The sequence below is a fragment of the Oxyura jamaicensis genome, chromosome 1 (assembly GCF_011077185.1).
Source record: "Oxyura jamaicensis isolate SHBP4307 breed ruddy duck chromosome 1, BPBGC_Ojam_1.0, whole genome shotgun sequence".
Lineage (NCBI taxonomy): Eukaryota > Metazoa > Chordata > Aves > Anseriformes > Anatidae > Oxyura > Oxyura jamaicensis.
In genome coordinates this window covers 72180639-72189930 of record NC_048893.1, presented here as the reverse complement: position 1 = coordinate 72189930, position 9292 = coordinate 72180639, and positions in this window count along the sequence as shown.

Below are 9292 nucleotides of genomic sequence, written 5' to 3'. Positions count from 1 at the left end.
TGAATTTTATTCAGCTATGCCCTTGGCATACTTTAAAAATGTATTCAAATAGTATTACATATGTTTACAGCAGGATTTCAAATACTTCAACAGGTATTGGATAATTACTGTGCTGAATAATGAAGTGTTTCAGGCTAAGAGCTTCCATAAGCAGCTAAGGAAGCAGGGCCCCAAATCATTTTTCATAACTGATTTGGACACTCAAGTGACTAAACCTCAGTGAAAACCAGGGGGACCCAGATTCCTAACTGCATTTCAAACTATGTAGCAATTGCTTCTGGGAAAAATAAAGAAGGAAAATTAGCATATGAATTTCTGAAGAAGTTGCAAGCAAAGAATAGGTCACCCCAAGCTCTTCTCATTCTGAGAAACTACAGCAAAGTTACCAAAAGAAATTACTTGAAATAGTTGCAGATTATGCCTCAGCAACAGGACAGCAGGCTACACAGTGTCCATCTGTCCATCCTTTGTGCAACAGCTGCCCAAGTGCCACGTCCAGATTCCTGCTGTCCTGCACCCCTGCACAGAAGTTCACAAGTGCACCAAATTCTGCCCTCTGTGAAAACAAACCACACTTTAAATGTAACTTTTATCTTTTTTTTTTTTCTTTTTTTTTTTTTTTTTCTTTTTTTCCAATTTAAGCAGTTAGCAGGGACTACACCTAGGAATACATTATCTTTCTTAGCTGAAACAAATTTCCTGAATTTTCACCAAGTCTGTAAACAGAGCAACTTTCACTGTTTAATTTCGTTTTTAATTTTTATTCTTTTTCAATACTCTTCTACTACTTCATGGTTGCAGAGGTACAGATGCATATGAGAAACACACACACACACAAAAAGAGCTGCCTGATGCACTGCTTTGACAGATGAACTCTGCCAAGTCTTGCTGTTAGCAGTTTAAGGCACCAGCACTCCTAGTTGCCTGCCCAGCCCTTCTGGCAGAGGCTGCTGCAAAGTAAAGTCAGCAGAACCATCCTCTCCTGCCAAGAGCCTGATACCTTAGGAGACACTGATTTAAGACAAAATACTGCGTTGAGACAAAAGCCTGTGTTGAAACTGCATAGACAAAAGCCTGTGTTGAAACTGCATAGGTAAAAGCAGACGTTCCCCTGCAGGCTGCATTAGAGGGCTGGTAACCTCTGGTAGTGACATAGGAGAGAAAGCTGGTTAACAGTAAAGCTTTTGACACAGTTTCCCATAGGATCCTACTGGACAAAATGTCCAGCATACAGCTAAAAAAAACCATCATGCAATGAGTGAGCAATTGGCTGATGGGCAGGGCTCGAAGGGTTGTGATAAATGGGGCCACATCAGGATGGTAGATGGTCACCAGTGGGGTCCCCCAGGGCTCTATCTTAGGGCCAGTCCTCTTCAATGTTTTTATAAATGATTTGGATGTAGGACTAGAAGGTGTTTTGAGCAAATCTGCCAATGACACTAAACTTGGAGGAGTTGTGGACTCTGTTGAGGGTGGAAAGGCTTTGCAGAGAGATCTGGACAGACTGGAGAGCTGGACAATCATCAACCGCATGAATTTTAACAAAAGCAAGTGCTGGGTCCTTGACCTGGGATGGGGCAAGCCTGGCTATATGTACAGACTGGATGACGGGATGCTGGAGAGAGACAGAGGGATCTGGGAGTTGTGGTTGACAGCAAGTTGAATATGAGCCAGCAGTATGCCTGGCAGCCAGGAGGGCTAACCATATCCTGGGATGCATCAAGCATGGCATCACTAGTCGGCCAAGGGGAGTTATTATCCCACTCTACTCTGCACAGGTGCAGCCTCACCTCGAGTACTGTGTGCAATTCTGGGCAAAAAGGATGTACAAAAAGGATGTCAGTACAAAAGGATGTAAAACTGTTGGAAAGTGTCCAGAGGAGGGCTACGAAGATGGTGAAGGGCCTAGAGGGGAAGATGTATGAGGAGTAGCTGAGATCACTTGGCCTGTTCAGCCTTGAAAAGAGGAGGCTGAGGGGAGACCTCATCGCTGTCTACAGCTTCCTCATGAGAGGGAGTGGAGGGGCAGGCACCAATCTGTTCTCCTTAGTGACCAGTGATAGGACCTGTGGGAATGGTCCTGCTGAGGCAGGGAAGGTTTAGGCTAGACATCAGGAAGAGGTTCTTCACTGAGAGGGTTGTCACACACTGGAACAGGCTCCCCAGGGAAGTAGTCACGGAACCAAGCCTGTTGGAGTTTAAGATGCATTTGGACTGTGCACTTAGTCACATGGTCTAAAATTTTGGGTAGACCTGTGTGGTGCCAGGAGTTGGACTTGATGATCCTTATGGGTCCCTTCCAATTTGGGATATTCTACAATTCTATGATTCTATGATTCTAACATCTTAAACCTCAACAGTGAGATTTACCAGGGCTCATCAGTCAAAACCCTTTTTTTTTTTTTTTTTTTTTTTTTTTTTTTTCCTGCACTGAATTAGAGGGCAGGAAAAAGGGGAGTGCTACTTTTATGCCAACAATTCCCATTCTCATCTAACACAGCTGGATTAAATGCTCTTGGAGGCTTTATGATCCAGAGTTACCTTCCCCTAGTTACGGAATATATGCCTTGATAATAATTCCATATTTTTTATAAGCGTATATGTAGCTGGGTCTCCAACCAAAATGAAAATTGTAACCTCATCTGAAAGGATGATAACTACACCCCCTGCTCCATCACAGAGAAGTTGTTTCATGAGGACTCACAAGATAGGGCTCATAAATGCTTTATTTCATGAAAGAAGTAAGTCATATTGACACAGGTGCCAAAAGGAAGAATTACACCAGTTTTTCAGTTGCATTCAGAACATACTTGGGGAAAACAAACAAACAAACCAAAAAAAAAAACAAAACAACAACAACAACAAAAAACGCCTTCTTCCTAATTATGAAAAAGGATCCACAGAACAATACTAGACTGCAAAGTCCTCCTTCATTTTCTCATGGTTCACATCGCCCTACTTACTACTGCAGGCAATGTCTAGCTCATATATCAACTGATGGGGGCTCATTAACTCATTTTTAGGTGATGCACACCTAAGCTATTTTTTAAAAAGTAGAAATAAAACCCATCCTGTGAATATGTTACCCTTCCTGTGAATATGTTACCAGAAGACAGTTACCCATAAATCTCTGGGAAACCAAGGAAACACTCCTCAAGGAAAAAACAATTGCTGATGAATCAGTCAGAAAAGTGGTAGTAAAGGTTAACCATCTAAAAAAAAGTATTTCTCTAATAGAGATGCAGTGTGAGGCAACTCAAATAATAATTCTCTAATTTCTATAGCATGGCAGAACTGAATCAAGCAACTTTCCAAAAGGGTCAATATAAAACAAAAACAAATTATTAAAAATGCTGGAAATAGAAGCACACAAATATCCCTACTTTTAATAGGTAAAACAAAAGACACTGATGTATATAGACAGAGGTGGAAAGGGACTTCAGTAAGGACCTTGGGACCTTCTTTGGATAAATTCAAAACCATTTAAAAGAAGCTCTGCATGAAAAAAAAATAATCACAATTCTTCTGTTTAGACCAAAAATGCTAATCAAATATTGCTCATGCAGGTAAAAATCTTATTGCTCATGCATTTGTAAAAATCTATGTGTAGTTTACGCATTTCTGAGAAACCATCAGACAACAGTCAAGAGCTGACAAGTGACCAACTTCTGAAATTCCCTAAGTGAGATGAGCTGACAAAGGAGAGTTTGAAGAGGGCTGTCAGGAAAAAAAAAGATACACAGGAAACACTGAAGAGAAGAGAGGAAAGAGAAAACTGTTTTAGAGCTGGGAGAATAACAGTTTTACAGCAAAGTGACCAAGAAGGTCATCTGAGGGACTGATCAGCCTAGAGGCCACACTGGCTACACATAAGAACCACAGACTGACTACCTCAACCCACCCCAAAGAAGGTTTCAGAAGACAGAAATGAAAACAGCAATGTACAAAGAAAACCGCATAGACACCAAGGCATTTTCTAAACTTTTGAGAAAGCACCACCAGTACCTAGCAGAAATGTCTGCACACTTGAGTCCATTTGCTTCTCTTTAAAGTCTACTTTTGTGCAACCTTTTCATTTTGAGCCCACAGCTGCTGCATAGAAGCCGTCCCACATTGCTGATCACTGCCTCCCACTCACTACTTTTCTAAGAATACTGCTACATGCTAATTAAATAAGAGAGGTGGGAAATCAGAACTATGCTTAGCATTAAATACATCTTTGTGCTAGCCAGAATGACCCAGGGAGAAGCCTTACTTCAGATCTGTTTTAGACCAGCCATTGTCTTTAAGCTAAGCCATGTCACCACAATCACCGACCTTCATTGACAGCACTCCCTGTGCTTTGTCTAGTAAATATTTTCTGTTTCATCAAAATGACCAAATGGCTCAACATTTTGCTTTCAATTAAAAAAAGACAAGTGCTCACAAATTGCTTTCCTGCTGTTGGAGTATTTGCCCATGTGTTGAAGCCACCTATCCTGGTTTCAGCTAGGATAGAGTTAATTTTCCTTCTAGTAGCTGGTAGGGTGCTATGTTTTAGATTAGGATGAGAAGAGTGCTGATAACACACTGGTGTATTAATTGTTGCAGAGCAGTGCTTACACTAAGCCAAGGACTTTTCAGCTTCTTACTCTGTCCTGCCAGCGGGCAGGCTGGGGGTGCAGCAGGAGCTGGGAGGGGACAGACCCAGGACAGCTGACCCAAACTGGCCAAAGGGGTATTCCATACCATCTGATGTCATGCTGAACAATATATAGAGGTGGCTAGCCGGGGTGGGGGGGATTGTTGCTCGGGGATAGGCTGGGCATCGGTCAGTGGGTGGTGAGCAATTGCATTGTGCATCACTCGTTTTGTACATATTATTATTATTTTCTATCTTAATAAACTGTCTTTATCTCAACTCATAGGCTTCACTTTCCCATTTCTCTCCCCCATCCCAGAGAGGGAGGGGGGAGGGTGAGCTGTGTGGTGTTTAGCTGCCGGCTGGGTTAAAGCACACCACCACCCATGCCGCTCACATTGTCCTTTGCAGCAGACCCACCACAGGGATGCAGCACCCTACTCGCAGCAATGTGCACCCTGCTTCTCAGCCCACGCACAAGCAAGGGATCAGATCTCTGTAAAAGCAAATGCATTTTTGTTGAAGAACAATTTGCAGAGAAGGGCCCCACACTGCATGCATGAGCCCATTGGGCTGTGTCTTGAGAAAGAAGGCAGCTCTCATGGCCATCCTTGTGCTGCGTTAGCATCTCACGGCAGGCATGCTGCCACTTTGCACTTCAGAACATTTAAATCCTATTGTGTATGCCTGCTGTTAACAGGCATTCAGTGTGACACCTAATGTGAGACAAGGGAGGGTGTAGCCTAAAGTTAAGTGAATCCAGGCTCCCAATTCCAATTGGGAGATTAAAAGAAATAGATAGCAGTGCCTTGCTATTTCCAGCCTCTGAGCCACCTGCCTTTCCTCTTCACCACTACTTTGTATTATAGGAAACTAATGCAAATAAAGCATTCTGCATCTCCCATTAGGGTCACTTTCTTTGTTCTGCAGGGATTATATCATGTAGTATTTCTTGGGGCTGAGAATGCACTATTTAATAATTAGGTCAATATTTCCGTGAGTAGCACTGCCTGGTCAGTGCTGACACGGGAGCCTGTGACTTCCCTTATAACAGAGATAGGCTAATGGGGCATTAAAAAACAAAACCAAAAGCTCTCAATATTTATATTTCCTTTTTCTTCTGACAAACTCTCTATGCAATCAAAATATTTTGAGCTGGTGTGGAAAACACTTTTTTATTTTCACACAGAGCCTACCATAGTGGGGAACTGCAACAGAACTCCACCAGTCTTTGTTTACCTATGGAAGGATATACCCCACCCAGATGTTAAGTATTAGAATATCGCCATACACGCTAGCATGAGAAAGGAAAGAAGCATTCATGCTTATTTTTCTGTGGCAATAAACGTACCAAGTCAGTCACTGACAAAAACCCTACATATTTCTGTGAAGGTTGTTGCATAGTTGCATATACTTGGATATGAGCACTGTTTCTTTAGGCAGGAACTCAGGACTTTAATAACATCCCTTTGCAGATTTTATGGCCTGATCTTAATTTTCATCTATACATATTTCAGATCGGAAATGTACAAAAAGCCATAGAAGCTCTTATGATAAAGAGAACTATGACTATTTCTGTCATTTCCACCCAGACAGCTGTTTGATCTTTTGACACGTATCTGTGCACTGACACCTGCCAAAGCAGTGCAAGTCAATCTGCAAAAAGCTGTGGAGAAGGCAGTGATCTGGAAGGTTTACAGAATTTCTAGGTTGGAAGAGACCTCAGGATGATCAAGTCCAACCTCTGACCTAACACTAACAGTCCCCACTAAACCATATCCCTAAGCTCTACATCTAAACGTCTTTTAAAGACCTCCAGGGATGGTGACTCCACCACTTCCCTGGGCAGCCCGTTCCAATGTCTAACAACCCTTTCGGTAAAGAAGTTCTTCCTAACATCCAACCTAAAACTCCCCTGGCACAACTTTAGCCCATTCCCCCTCGTCCTGTCACCAGGCACGTGGGAGAACAGACCAACCGCCACCTCGCTACAGCCTCCCTTGAGGTAGAGAGCGATAAGGTCACCCCTGAGCCTCCTTTCCTCCAGGCTGAACAAGCCCAGCTCCCTCAGCCGCTCCTCGTAAGACTTGTTCTCCAGGCCCCTCAACAGCTTTGTAGCCCTTCTCTGGACTCGCTCAAGCACCTCCATGTCCTTCTTGTAGCGAGGGGCCCAAAACTGAACGCAGTACTCGAGGTACGGCCTCACCAGATCCGAGTACAGGAGGACGATCACCTCCCTAGCCCTGCTGGCCACACTGTTTCTTATACAAGCCAGGATGCTGTTGGCCTTCTTGGCCACCTGAGCACACTGCTGGCTCATATGCAGCCGACTACCAACCATCACTCCCAGGTCCTTCTCTGCCTGGCAGCTCTCCAACCGCTCATCTCCCAGCCTGTAGCTCTGTTTGGGGTTATTGCGCCCCAGCTGCAGGACCCAGCACTTGGCCTTGTTGAACTTCATGCAGTTGACCTCAGCCCATCGGTGCAGCCTATCCAGATCCTCCTGCAGAGCCTTCCTACCCTCGAGCAGGTCAACACACGCACCTAACTTGGTGTCATCTGCAAACTTACTGAGGGTGCACTCAATGCCCTCATCCAGATCATCAATGAAGATATCGAAGAGGACCAGCCCCAGCACCGAGCCCTGGGGGACTCCACTAGTGACCGGCCTCCAACTGGATTTGACTCCATTTACCACGACTCTTTGGGCCTGGCTATCCAGCCAGTTTCTAACCCAACGAAGCGTGCACCAGTCCAAGCCAAGAGCAGCCAGTTTCTTGAGGAGAATGCTGTGGGAAACGGTGTCAAAAGGTTCTGCAATTAATAAAAGCATTTTTGTTTGTGCAGAACTATATCCAACTTTCATTGTAAATTTACTTACTAAGTAAGCTTGAGGCAAAACTGGACACAGCTTAATTTGGTCAGGTAGTTTATCTATATTTTTGGGTCAATTCATAAAGTCATTACAGTTCTCAGAGAAGAACAGAATCCTGTAGGTAAACTGGGATTATGTGCTCTGATTTTTTTTTTTTAATTCAATTATTTTTTTTATTTCATGCATACTGAGTAGGCATGCAAAAAACTACAGTATTTTTGCACATAAATTACTATCTTAGGCTAATGCTAGACTTTCATATTCTCAAATGTTAGTGTTGACAGGTGACAGTTTTGCATTGCATATTGTCCTATTTCAAATAAAAAGGAATTAGCCTCTTTAATACAAGCAAATCTGGTAGGAAGTTTTCTATAGGAATATTTTTCATCAAAAAGTGCCCAATCTAAGCTAAGGTTCTTAGGAAGTAGAGAATCTAACTGAAAATATTTGGAAAATATATCTTTTTACTAATACCATTGAAATTCCTTGTTTTAACATTTTTCTAAATGGAACTCTTTAAAAACTGTTTCAAATTTGTAATACAGGTAACTAGTAAGTGGATACAGATGTGAAAAGAATGTACATCTCTTTTAAAGGTCTTGCATTTGAAAATGTATAAGCAGATAAGCTTATCTGAAAATGTATTTCAGAAAAGCATGGCGGTATCAGGCATAAGCAGGTAACTTTGGGGATTTGAGAGAAAAGACTGCTGAGAATCAGAGGCAGGGAAATCTGGAAGAAATTTCCCCTCATGTTACCTGTGCACAAACAGCAATCACAAATGCAAAATCACAGCTGGGGAGATGGTTTTTTTTTATACATTAAACAGGTTGTTTTTTCACAAAAGAACATGATATATAGGATATAAAAACTGTGTTTAAGACAAAAGTCAAAATATAGCCTTTCATTGGATCTAACTGCATGTGATTTTTGAACATTTTTTCCAGTTTTCATTTTTCTTTCCTTTTCAAGGCAGAATAAATGTACCTTTCCCAATCCCAACAACTGGATCATGCAATGAGTTAATTCATTATCATTTGCCTATGAAATGCCTCATGAATTTCCTATTTTGAGGAAAGACCGCTTACTCCTTCCATTTTTGTTTGCTTACGAAGAAAAAAGATATGAAAAAGAGAGGGAAAGAAAAGGCAACCTTTTCTACATATCCTACCAGCATCCTCATTTGGGAGATCTCCAGGAGATCTGAAGCTTGGCCTTGCCAGGAACAAGAGAAAATGCTGTAACGACAGCGTCCTTTTCACGTGCTCGAATATTTCTGCTACCATCAGGAATAACAGGTGTAAAAACAAATAAAAAGGCACCAGCAGAAACACTACACAGAAAAGCATGTAATATTTCCTATTTGTATATTGTAGTTTGATGCTGAAGAATACCACACCCTTGAATACCAGGCTGGAGGGCGGCAATCACTGAGCAGATAACATGCTGAATAATAGAAGGAGGTGGTGAATACCAACCCTTCTTCTTTTCTCCTGACACAGAACAGAAGTAAACCCAACCCTGAATGCTTAATGACTATATGGTATAATTAGACTTCAGATTTTAACTTAATCCAGTTCACACAATTAACTCTGTAGCAGTTAAAAGGGAGTGATTCAGGTGTATAAATAGAGATGGCCTGTGCCATTTTGGATGCCCCAGGGTATCTGAGAAGCCTGTAAAGGTCTGGCAGATATCAAGCAACAGCTATGGGAAACATGCTTCTTTTCACAGCCACAGCTGGAGGCCAGGCAGGTAGCCTAGTGCACCTAAAACAGCGTTAGGCATCAATGGCT